The sequence below is a fragment of the Eleutherodactylus coqui genome, chromosome 5 (assembly GCF_035609145.1).
Source record: "Eleutherodactylus coqui strain aEleCoq1 chromosome 5, aEleCoq1.hap1, whole genome shotgun sequence".
In the NCBI taxonomy this organism is placed as follows: domain Eukaryota; kingdom Metazoa; phylum Chordata; class Amphibia; order Anura; family Eleutherodactylidae; genus Eleutherodactylus; species Eleutherodactylus coqui.
In genome coordinates this window covers 153,132,633-153,146,243 of record NC_089841.1, presented here as the reverse complement: position 1 = coordinate 153,146,243, position 13,611 = coordinate 153,132,633, and positions in this window count along the sequence as shown.

The window sequence follows — 13,611 nt, the reverse complement described above, 5'->3', positions numbered from 1 at the left end:
AAGTGTTACAAAGAAAAGGGTGAGAAAGTGAGGTTTTTTATACAGGGAGAGGAATGTGATATGATGGTTCAAGAAAGTCAAGAGAGGTCATTGGACAGTGAGAGGATGTGAAAGTAGAGACAGAGGAAGAAGCAGAGGTGGGATGCAGCTCGGGGATTTAAATGTGTGTTTGAATAATGGAAGTCTAGTGATTTTGCCTGAGAGTGCCCTGAGAAACAATGTTCTCAGCGACCTTGGGGAAAAATGACTAGGAGGGGTCGATGTACAACACTTGGAGGATCTCATGGCAATTTCCACTGCCTGGGATAGATCTCCAGGTGAATGGGCGGATGATTACTTTCCTGGTGGGCTCAGGAGCGACCAGGACATTAATACATCCCAATATGTAGCCAATGTTAAATGTAGTAATAGTGATATCCTGGTAAGAGGGGTTAATGGCCGGACCCACAGGGAATCCCTCTCTGAACCAGTTATAACAGACCTAGAGACAAATAAGCCTGTGAATGTCAGATTATGTAGTCTTGAATATGTCCAGTAAATGTGTTGTGATGAGATATTATGATAGAATTAGGTATACCTTCACCAGAGTACCTCGGGGCTGCTGTGAACCTCCAACAATTTTCTCCCAGGCTATGTCAGCACACTTAGCGCAGTTCCAGCCTCTTAGAGGTAGTCAGCTACTACTGTATGTTGGTAGCTAACAGCAGACAGTGGAGAGAATTGTGGGGGGACACAGTCGTACTCTTGAGGTTTATTTATGAGCAAGGCCATAAAGTAAACAGGTAGAAACTCCAATACGGTCAGCAAACGGTTAAATATTTGGGGTATAACCTGTCAGATGAAGGTAGGCAAGCAATTCTGGAGGTCCCAAAACTATGAGCAAATGATGTCCTCTTTGGGAATGACAATGTTACGTGTGCTGCTGGGATTTGTTGTTCTATTGTGTTTCCAGCAGCACAGCACTCACAGGGTTAATGATTGAGCTGGCTGGGTGTGGTACTGTCTGCTAGCCGATCCCCTGGTCAGTCTATATGGCCCCTCAGGCAAGCAGTCATGAATGCTTGTCTGGTGAGGTTTGCAGTGTGATCAGGTTCATGTCCGTTTGTACGTTTATATTCTGTCAGTTTTGTGTTAGCTTGCTGTGTGTCCTGCTATCTGTGTCCTGTCCTGTTGCAGCGTGCGGTGTGAACGCTGTCTGGTTCTGCTAGACTCCTGGTTAGTGTAGGGACTAGCAGTATAACCAGGAGCTGTGAAGTGGCCTGCTAGCTTTCAACATCTTGTACAACATGTCAACTAATACCTGGTATTTATATTCAGCTTCCAATCTGTTACTAGTGGTTGTATGTTGTATGCAGTGTATTCTGGGTCTGTCATGTGGCATGTGAATGCATCCTGTTCTGGTGTGTGGCTCCTAGGATCAGCTAGGGCCCAGATCCGAAGACCGCTGGGCTGCCCTTATTAGGGCAATGTCCCCGCTTAGGTAGGGCCACTGTCATCCTCCCTTGTAGCACAGGGTCAGTTGCCTGAAACCGGTGTGAGTCCCGTGTGACCCTGGTGATACCCGTGTGCATCCCCTTTGGTCATGATCATGTGGGTTCCGTGCTTTGCCTGCCCACACGATCGTAACAGACAAACTTCTACAGCTCCTGGATCTCAAATTCTGCATCTCTGACAGCGCTTCTTACCAGAATCATCTATGATGACCCTCTGGCTGCAGCCGACAGGATCCAGTGAGATGGGCCTCTGAGGAAGCCTTTGTCAGGTTAAAACAGACTCTGGTGGGCACACCAGTCTGGGGGGGCTGCTGAACTACAGCAATCCCTTTGTGCTAACTGTTGACTCAGGAGAAGGATATATCACCTCTGTGTTAACTCAGGAACACGGTGGGAAGCAGACTAGATCCAGTGGCCGAGCGCTCCCAGCCTGTGTACAAGTGGTAGTCAGACCTTCTGCCACTATAGTGCTGTCCCCCCACACTGAGTACCGCACGCAGTTAGTTATACTCATATCTTAGTCCTTCTAGACCTCCCCCTGCAGGACACTACTGCTCACAGCCACACCTGACAACCTAGGGATGTACTACGCTCCATCCATTTACCTTACTGCCTATTTCTTCAGACGGTCCCCCATACAACTGTCTAGGAGAGATGGCACATGAGGTGTTACTCAGACCAGATCTGCAGGAGGTATCTCTTGTAGATGCTGAATACACTCTTTGTAGATGGGCTGTACATCTCTGTTAAAAAAAAAAAAAAAAAAGCTATCTTACCTAAATTGTTCTTCAGATGTGCAGCAGTTGTGAGCCATGGCCTGTGTCATGTCTCAACAGGGGGGATGGTAGCATTCATATGGACAGTGTTCACAGCCTAGGGGTTTACAAACTACTCTAAAAAAAATTTTTGTCTTGTATTATTTGTGCTAAACAATGCAGAAGGAAGTATAAGACCAGGAGGGGGCGCCGTCCGACACATGGGGGATGCTGGGAGAGCTCTGAGTGTAACTTCTATAGAAGGAATGACGAGCGCCATACTGGTAGATCTGCTCCCTGACCTACTGACTGCAATCCCTGCTAGCCATCATAAACCGCTCCTGCAGTCACACAGTTTCTGCCGTCACACGGCTAAATGTCTGACCATTTGTCTATGTGTATAGCATCCCTCACTCTTCACTTCGCCATACCGTGCACATCTTCACCCCGCCATACTGTGCACATCTCCAGCCCTTTACCTCCTGTATCACCCCATTATCTGTAGTATGTAAGCTCGTTGGAGCAGGACCCTCACCCCTATTGTTCGCATCGCCTGATTACTATGTAACCGTGGTTCTGTAATGTTTGTACTTTTGTCTTTCTGTATCCCCCGTCTATGTAAGCGCTGCGGGATATGTTGGCGCTATACACAAAGATTATTATAGATGTGTGTCAGATGAGGGACTTGTTGGCATTGCACACAAAGGGGTAAGGCGTGGCTAGATGCTTGCCTGGCTTGATAGTACTCCTAGTCAGGCCACGTCCCTGGTGGCCATCTTAGTGCTAGTCATGGCCTGCGGCCATTTTAGTACCTGCTGTAATACCTTCGGCCGCTGCCCAGACGCCATCTTGGCTCCTTACATCCCATAGCTGTACCTTCTACCTGGCATCCCAATGCTTGCACTTGTAGTACACAACACCAGTGATTAGTGCCTTCTCTGAACTGCATAGGAATAGTCAGAAGCCTCCATCACTGTCCTCTGTGTGTTGATGATATGTTGTCTATCTTATTAAGTGTGTGCTATAAGATGGGGTCAGCTCACAAATGGTTAAATCGTCTGTTACATGAGAATGCTTCTTTCACCCTCACCCCCACCTTTCAGCTTTAGAGTTCAGTGAGAAAAAGGGAGGGGGGGAGTGTGACTGACTCTAGCCATGCTCTGCTTGCTTGATATGAATAGACCTGTAATGAAGATGATCAGGAATGAAGTTTAGTATAAACCTGTGTGAATAGGGAACGTCCATTCTTGCTGTTATTTGTGTACATGTCCGTTCTGTGATTGGTTTGCAGTGATTTTGATTGTTAAATGGTGTTCTCAATGTGATAATGTCATGTAAGATATAATAATAATGAAGTTGTTGATAATGTGAGAGCTGAGTGTCCCTATTACGGGAAGGATAGCACAAGGATGCTGCAGTTATCTGTAGTAGTCCAGCCACAGCTAAAGCTTTGTTTATCTTACTCCATCACCTCTCCCTGATAAGAGAAATTCCTGAGGGGGGGTTGTTAACGTTGGAGGACCAAGCGACCGCAGATGATTGGAGTAGTAGTAGTTGTGTAAATCTTAATGTTATGCAGTAAATATTGTGTATAGAGAATGTTAATAATTATATGAGATAGAAAGACTTGACCCCACGATAGATAAAAGTTAATGACAAGTCCTCACGCTGTGATGAACGTAAAATGTGTGATTAAGCTTCTTCACTGTACCTACCCCCCACAGATAAGTGATCCATGTTATACATTGAGTTTGCTGTTTCCACCTGTGAGCGGGGACCAAATACCTGCTGTTGCCTCTGATCCTGGGGTTATACTTGCTTCGCGCTACCTGGTAATGGGACCGAGGCAGACTACGGGAGACTGCCTGAGGGATGCTGTGCGGAGAGAACTGTAAGGGCACGCTGTCTCTGGGATATGGCCTGAGCTACAGAGAGCACGCACAGACGTGTGATGGTTGTGTGGTGACCGGGCCTAGAACAGGTGCCAGGTACAGCCCCTAACGGGATTGTGCTTGGTACAACTGATAATGCCTATATATCTCATGACCTCCGAGGGCAACAGCAAGGGCCGTGTCTGGAGAACTAGGAACACCTCTCCCAAAGGTTCCTCTGACCCATCGGGGTCCCAAGGGGGGTACCGGACGAGTATGGGACGAGAAATCGGATGGCTGCAGGGGATTTGAGTCTCTTCTTGCATGGTGGGTAACAGTGAATAAAGATGTAGATTGGATTAATTACACATACTATAACCAACAGAGATTTGTTAATTATACAAGAGATGCAATCAAGGGCCTGGAGGAACAACTAGGACCTACCTCACTCATTGCATGGCAAAATAGAATGGCTCTTGTTATGTTACTGGCAGAGTTTGTAAAATGATTGGAGGATATTGTTGTACTTTCATTCCTAATAACACAGCACCTGATGGTAGTGTTACTCGAGCACTGGAAGGGTTAAATGCATAATAAAATGAACTAGCTGATAACTCTGGCATAGACGATCCATTCACAGACTGGTTGGATAACTTGTTCGGACACTGGTCACAAGTCATATACTCCACATTAGTCTCTATGTCAGTATTTGCCTCCATTCTAGTACTCTGCGGTTGCTGCTGTATCCGAGGACTGTTACAAAACCTTATTGACACTTCCATCACCAAAACTATGTTCCAAAATATACAAGATGACAAAGAACAAGATCACTTACTGGGTCAGGTGACCACCTCTGTCTGACAAGTGATGGGTAAAAGTTCTATGAAGGAAGCGCCATTTTACTTTGATGATTTTGAAGTGTGACATTTTGATTCCAGTGCGTTCTGATTGTACCGGAGGATCGCTCTAATAACTGGGTGACATTTCAATAAGTAAGATTTTATGTCATGATGGACAATCATTTATATATGAAGAAAGGAGCATCAATCTCATAATAAATCAAGTCCAAGCTTCTCTTGGGGACGGGTCTAATTGTGGGTACAATTAGTGGAAGAACTTAATAAAGATATATTTGTATCAATGAAATATTTTTATATGAAATAATAACATACTTAGTCTTGAAGTGTGAACCCAGGCGTCCTGGTAATAAAGCTTCGGGCCGTAGCCAGGGGGTCTGTGGTAGAGTCATTATATATGTGTATTACTGTTATACTGTGTTGATGTATTGATCTAAAGTGGGGAATGTTAAGAAAATTGTAGATCAATGTATCAGTTAATTATTCTATATTGCATTGTAGAGCATGATACTGGTATGAGTAGTGAAAGGGTTAAATATAACCCTTCTTTAGGCCTCCATGTCTTCTCAGGAAAGATGATAGTCTACTAGACCCCCCATGTATGCATATCTATAGACAGGAAGCTATACACTACAGGGGGTAGGTCTGTAAAGTATTACATGCATTCCTTTCTCCTGAATTCATAGTGGTCTCATTGTATGTAATAGATACACCCTAGAAGGTGTAACTTATGTTAATCATTTTTTATCTTAACCTATCATATATTCTATCCATTTTTGGAGGTATAATCTTTACTGTGATGTCATTTAGGATATATATACTTTGTCCACCTCAGAATAAAGTAGAAATTATTTGATACCACATAAGTTGGTTTGATTTGAATTTCTCCTGGGCTCAGATTACTACACGGAATCTGATAGTCTTCTTCTTGAAAAACAAATTCTCTCCACAACTGGACACTTAAACTGTAGTCCGGCATTGGGATTGACAGATAAATTGGATCCACGGGTAAGAAGCTTATTCTTACACTTATATCTGTCCCTCCCTATGCAGTGATGGAAGGCAGCTGGGCATCAAAGTACACTGCTGTCATGTTTTTGCCTTGTTCAAAAAACAAAGGTATACTCTTGCTGTTATTTGTGTAAATGTAAGTTCTGTGATTGTCAAATTGTGGAGTAGAGTTACATTTGTGTTCACAGCGTGATAGTGTCACGAATAGAGACGAGCGAGTATACTCGCTAAAGGCAATTGCTCGAGCGAGCATTGCCTTTAGCGAGTACCTGCCCGCTCGAGACTGAAGGTTCGGGTGCCGGCGCGGGGGAGCGGTGAGTAGCGGCTGTCAGCAGGAGGGAGCAGGGGGGAGAGAGGGAGAGAGAGATCTCCCCTCCATTCCTCCCCGCAGCTCCCTGCCCGCCGCCGGCACCCGAACCTTCAGTCTCGAGCGGGCAGGTACTCGCTAAAGGCAATGCTCGCTCGAGCAATTGCCTTTAGCGAGTATACTCGCTCATCCCTAGTCACGAAGGTAAATAAGTGATTGTTGTTTGAAAGGCTCATTCCCGACCTGACTCCCTATTATAGGAAGCTGTGAAAATGCTTGCATAATAGTATTGGCCATCCTGTTTGTTGTTTCATTGCTTGATTAATTTTAAAAAACTATAATTGACCAGCAGAAGGAGTACCAGATAGCCTGTCTCCTGTATTACTATGAGAGAATCATAGTAAGGTTTTCGTATAGTAGGCCAGCAACACTATATTATTTCTTTCTGATTAAGTCCAAAAGGACTGGGATCTCTGGGGAGAAGTCCTTGGTGATCTATATTCTGGGGAGATGTCCTCTATGGTCTACAAGTGAACAAGTTTTGCTTGTTCACAGGTGTAGGTATCAGACAGGGGTGAATTAGGGACAATTCACCATGACAGGGAGATCCGAGTGGTACCCCCAAGACTTATAAGCAGCTGGTTGAAGAGAGAGAGAAGGTAAAGGAGCAGTGAATGTATGTAGGAATATGTTAAAAAAGCAGGCATGAATCCAGAATATTTGGATGTTGAGAGATCAAGTGGATAGGTTTGGAAGAAGTGACGCATGATGAATATAAGGAATATGTATTTGAAATTGGGTATGTGTTGTGTTCTGAGGATCGTCAACGCCATTGGATGAACGATAGTGGACAAACACATCAAACTTCGGTGAGTTTTAAAAGTTGTCTGTGCAATGTAAATTGAAAATGTGATTTTTGCTGCACAAGAGAATTAGAATGTAATATTTGTTGGTTTTGATCAGAATAAAATGTGGATCTGCTAGTTTTGTGAATCTTTGTGTGTGTGAGTGTGAAGGGCCGGTGTATGTGTTCTATATGATATGTGTACTGTCAGAGCACACAATTTGAATTGTGAAGGAGATGCTCAAACAGAGAGCCAGACTACAAGGAATGGAGCTAGATGATGTAAAGGAAAGGGAGGGAAGAAGAATACGTAATGGTTTTGCCCCTCCTCAATACAAGACCAGTCTAGCAGAAAAAGTGTGAGTGTATGTATATGTGTGTATACACACACATACACACTAGCTGATAAATCCGGCTTCACCCAAGTTAATTTGGTACAGGTGTTTACGTGTTGTTTGCATAGAAATTTTTATGAAGTCATGATTGCTTTAGGCGAACTGAGGAATAAAATCTATATACACATAGAGGAGCATTAGATTCTCCTCAGACTGCATGTGCCGATGCTCTGCAGAATGTGCCATCCCCCCTACTCTCCTCACTTTTTCCGCTTAAAGGTAACGCCCCTTTTTATTCAAATTTATCCCCAGACTGAAAGTTGCAGTCCCTTCCTAGGCTTAAAGGCATGTTCCATCCCTGCAGTCCATGGCTACTTCCTTATGTACTTTACAGCCTTTCAGTATATGCACATAGAGGTCAGTTAGATTCTCCTCAGTATATACACATAGAGGTGAGGTAGACTCTACTCAGTATGTATATATGTATAGAGGCGAGGTAGATTCTGCTCAGTTTATACACATAGAGGAGAGGTAGATGCTCCTCAGTGTACAAATAATTTCCCTAGGATTTATAGTTTGAGAAAATAATTGTCTCATGTATCTGCGATTTTCACATAGTTTTTCATGCTTAGAACTGAATATTGAAGTTGCAACCCTTTGTCCTATTTAGAACCTAAAGAATGGTTGTGACAGATTTCAAGTTTGTGTGGTACAGATGTGTGTTATTAGTTACATTACATAGAAGGTCACTTACTTTTGCACTTAGAATTGAATAATCAAGTTGTGACGCCTTTTCCTATTTAGGACTTAAACAAAGGTCATGCCAAATTTCAAGTTTGTACGACACTGGGAAGATAGAGAATTAGATTAGGTACATAACGTAGGGGGTTACTTACTTTTGCACTTTGCATTGAATAATCAAGTTGAGACCTCTTCACTTTTTCTATTTAGGACCTAAAAAATGGTTGTGCCAAATTTTACGTTTGTGCAGTACAGATGTGTTATTAGTTATACTAGTAATTATTGGGAAATTATCGTACCAGTGTTTCTGGTGGTGCAATGCACTACACAGCTCTTCTATATGCAAGTCTCACACACACACACACACACATACATTTTTCATACAACAGGGATCAAAAGCAGCACAGCAGAATCCTGCACACACTGATCACCCCCTGGTCATGTAACCCAGGACTCCTCCCACACAGGTGACTGATCACATGATGGTGACATTGTCACAGGTCCTGTAAGCAAACGGCTGCTGTAGGTGTTCGTTAGTATTCCATCCCCTAAAAACTCCTGCGGCCTCAGTTGCTATGGAATACTAACGAACACCTAGCCAGACAGCAGCCATGTGTTTACAAGACCTTTGATGATGTCACTGTCATGTGATTGGGGCAGAGCATATAACTCACGAACAGACAGGTGGTTGTTAGTAGTTTGATATATAAAAGCTGATATACCCAGCTTCACCCAATGTAAAATGGTGCAGGTGTTTACCTGTTATTTACACGGAAAATTTGGTAAAGTCATTATTACTTCGGAGGAGTCAAGGAATAAAATATGCTCACTATTTTGCATGGTTCTTCACATTACCCATGGTGAATATATTCTATTCCTTGGTTCCTCTGAAGTAGCCACGACTTCATAAAATTTTCTGTGCGAACAACGGGTATACATCTATACCAAATTAACTCAGGTGAAGCCAGGTATGTCAGCTAGTATACACATACACAGATTCTCCTCAGTATATACACAGAGAGTTGTGAGGTAGATTCTCCTCAGTATATAAACAGAGAGGTGAGATACTTGTTCGCCTTCACTTTAAAAGAAAGCATTATATATGGCGGGTCCTCCCCAGGGTGCAACACATTGAATCCCGCTACATTGCTTCCACTGGATTCAAAGCTTATTCACAGAAACGGGAAAGTCTATAGTTTCACTAGTTATGCCCTTCACAGATATAGACTAAAATAATAATTCTTTATTAAGATCCTTTAAAAACATATACGGGCTATTTTTTACACACAAACATAAACATTATGTTTGTGTGTAAAAAATAGCCCGTATATGTTTTTAAAGGATCTTAATAAAGAATTATTATTTTAGTCTATATCTGGGAAGCACTGGATTCAAAGGGAGAAAATGGACACAGTAACCACTGAGCAGCCTGAAAATACTCTGCATTTTAAATCCCTAGAGCCCACAGAACAAGATGTCCTATGTCAGCATGATTACTTTGCCCTTATGACGCAGGAAACTGTTGGATTTGAGCATGTTAGCAATTAACCAATTGCTAACCCAGATTTTGAGTTTTTTGTAGATTGTTCCAGAAATCATGGAGATGGACAAGCAGAACAGGTTATGCAGTGGTAACCAACGGTAAGGTAATTGTAGGGGAAAAAAAACACTCATTGGGACATCTGCTCAGGAGGCTGGAGATGATAGCGCTTGCTGAAGTGTGTAGACTGGCTGAAGGTAAGACTTTTAATGTCTGTACGAACTCGTGGAACGCTTTTGGAATCTCAATCGATTTTGCAACCTTGTGGCGCATTAGAAATTTTGTTAAATCCTCGGGTAAACCAATCCAAAAAGCAGAAGCAGTGTCTTTGTTGTACAAGGCTTTAGCTTTTCTGAAACGGCTACTTATCATCAAGGTGCAGGCTTACACCAAGGAAGTAACCTCTGAGACTCTAGGGAAGCGGAGAGTAGGTTCAGCAGCCAAAGCAGCCCGACTCCCCTTGACTGAGATAATGGCTGTTAACTTGGTTGCACCCGAAACAGGTGTGGCTATCTCTTTGTTGCTTAAATTGCAGGAACAGGCCTCAAAGGGAGAGGCCTGAACAACTCCTCCTTTCCCCCCATCACCAAGGGAAGGAAGGTGAGTGAAGGACGAGGGAGCAGAAACTGATCTTAATTTAAGAAAATATAAAACTTTAATAAAATAGATAATCAGTTCTTTGTACAGATACTGTATGTATACCTCTATGTAAAGCATAGGCAAATATATTTATATGTAACACATCCTTTATATTGCAATCTGGCTTGCTACATGCTACCAGATCAAATGGCGATTGAGCTTTTCCTGTAGTATATATCATGTATCTGGCTTCTTTTTCTGTGAATTATGTTTTTGAGCATTTTTTTCTCACCTCTGATTTTATGTAGTTAATTGAGAGATAGCGTAGGTTCTGGCATACACAAGGTGGCCTTCCCGTAGAGCGCCAGCTTACATGTTTTGGGCCTAAAATACTAACACCCGCATTTATCAGTGTGTGTTTTCTCTTCATGCGGTTTGCTATAGATGCTGGAAGAGCCCAGGATGGCATACCAGTGTGGCACACTTATTAATGCAGGGCAATCCACGCTGAGTCACTGTGGGTTGTATGCCCATCTATGGTGGTCATCTTGGTGTCAGTTCATATTGTACAGACTGGGTTTGTTAGCAGTCACCCCTCCCCTATCCTGGGCTGAGTTGAGTGGCTGCTAAATCAGTCTCACATGAACATTCACGTTACTTAACTGGCACTTGCCTAGCTGCCACATCATCTTTCTCATGCTCAATTTTTGGCTCATTCCTGTACTGCTGTTGGTCCTTCAGTTGCCTCTCTTTAGGTCCTTGTGTAGAGTCTGCCTCTACTGACTCTGTTTTGCCATTCTCTGTAACTTCTTTCCCGTTGTTTTCACCTGCAGCTTCTAAAGGCTTTTTTTTCCAGTCTTTGCTTCTTTAGTGGCTTTCTCAGCTTCAGCAACCTCACCTTCTGTCTTCTCTTTGGTCTCTTGTACTTCAGAGGATTATTCATCCTCCATTTGTTGCTCAGCCCTCACCTCAATGTCTTTTCTAGTGTCTACGCAGGCAATTTCTCCACTTTTCCAGTTTTTACAAACTATTCACCTGTAGTGCCCAGATCACCTAAGCAATGATTCGGCATGCTTTACTGCTTGTATCTCATTTTTTAGATTCTCCAACAGGGTCTTCATTCCTTCTACCAGTTGTTAGAACACACTGGAGCTTTTCTTGTACCAGAATTCTCTTTTCAGCATCCGTCTTGGTCCTAACCCAGTCTTGTATTTCCGTGCGCACCAGCTTGTTAAGCCAGTTCTTCTGCATATTTAGCTGACATAGTTTTCATAGGAAGCCATTGATCACACATCTTCTGTTTCTTCTCCCAGTTGGACACCATCTGATATTGGTGGCCAAGCTCCACACTAATATCTTCTAATTCTTGCTGAAGACTCGTTTTAAACTTCCCAAGTCTATCATAAGTAGCTGCTATTACTTCATACCGTTGATTTGTAGTTTCTAATTCTCTTCAAATGTTCACCTTCTGCTCTTCAACAGAATCTAAGCATGCAGTATTCTTCTCGATTTTTTTCATATCTGACACCTGAGCCTGAAGTATGAAATCGACTTTGACAGGTTTATCTTTGTTTCTGCATCTTCCTCTAACTGCTTGAGTAATATATTTCTCTCATCTTCCATTCTCTTTAGGTGTGCACTAAGGCCACGTCTCTTCTTGCACCAGCTTTTATGACTCTTCACTCTGAGCTTCCAATTCCACCTGCAGTCTGTTCACCTTCTCATACAGCTCGGCCTGTACTTTGTCACCTTTAGTGACTTTTACTTGTAGTTCTTGAAGCTGTGCCTTTACTGTGTTTGTCTTGTATTCAGAATTGCACTTCTCTTCCAATAGTACCTTCACCTCGTGGGTCAGCCCAATACACTCACTTTCCAAAGCCTGTTTGGCCTTTTCCAAGGTTGTTTTCTCCTTTTCAGTTTGCTCTAGCTGTTCAGTCAGCTTCTGAATCTTGGTTTCATATATTTCAGCTTTCTCATCCAAGATGTTCTTCAAATGGGTCACCTCTTGCTCATGGAATGCTTCCTTGAAGTCCAGTATATCTTTCAAGACCTTTGTTTGCTTCTTCGCTTAGCTGCAAGCAGCTTTCTCTGTTTCCAGGTTTTCTTTGAGTTTACTTATCTGAGACTCCAGTTCACCATTTTTCTTAGCTAACTGCATTTTTAACTGTAAGTTGATTACCTGCATCTGTAGACTCTCCTGACTTGCAATGCATCATCTCTAACTCTTGGGCTCATATTTGCATTTTCTTTAAGTCCTGTTCTCATTGGACAGCTAGCGCTTCCAGACATAATCTGCTATCTGCTCTTCGCAGACTTTTGAAAGATATCCCTCATATTTATTTTTTTCACTTCTCAGTTCTTCCAAGTCTTGTTCACACTGAGCGGTTTGCTCCTCTGGCAACAACCTGTGGTCATCATCAGTTTTAGCTAATCTTCTGAGGTGCTCATTAGAGATGAGCGAGCACTCTCATTTAAAGGGGTTGTCTCGCGAAATCAAGTGGGGTTATACACTTCTGTATGGCCATATTAATGCACTTTGTAATATACATCGTGCATTAAATATGAGCCATACAGAAGTTATTCACTTACCTGCTCCGTTGCTAGCGTCCTTGTCGCCATGGTTCCGTCTAATTTCGGGGTCTTCTTGCTTTTTTAGACGCGCTTGCGCAGATGGGTTTTCTCCCTTCGGCTCTGCTCGGCAGCATCGGCGTTTTGGCTCCGCCCACTTGTACGCGTCATCGCGTAGCTCCGCCCCATGCCGTGTGCCGGTTCCAGCCTCCTGATTGGCTAAAATCTGCACGTGACGGGGGCGGAGCTACGCGATGATGCGTACAAGGGGCGGAGCCAAAACGCTGATGCTGCCGAGCAGAGCCGAAGGGAGAAGACCGCACAGCGCAAGCGCGTCTAAAAAAGCAAGAAGACCCCGAAATTAGACGGAACCATGGCGACAAGGACGCTAGCAACGGAGCAGGTAAGTGAATAACTTCTGTATGGCTCATATTTAATGCACGATGTATATTACAAAGTGCATTAATATGGCCATACAGAAGTGTATAACCCCACTTGATTTCGCGAGACAACCCCTTTAAGGCTGCTACTCGATCGAGTAGCAGTCTTATCGAGTAACTGTACTCGCCCGAGCAGCATGTGGGGGGGAGCGGGAGGGAGCAGGGGGAGAGTGAGAGAGATCTCTCCCACCCGCATGCTGCTCGGGCAAGTTCGCGGTTACTCAATAAGACCGCTACTCGCGCGAGTAGCAGCCTTAAATGAGCGTGCTC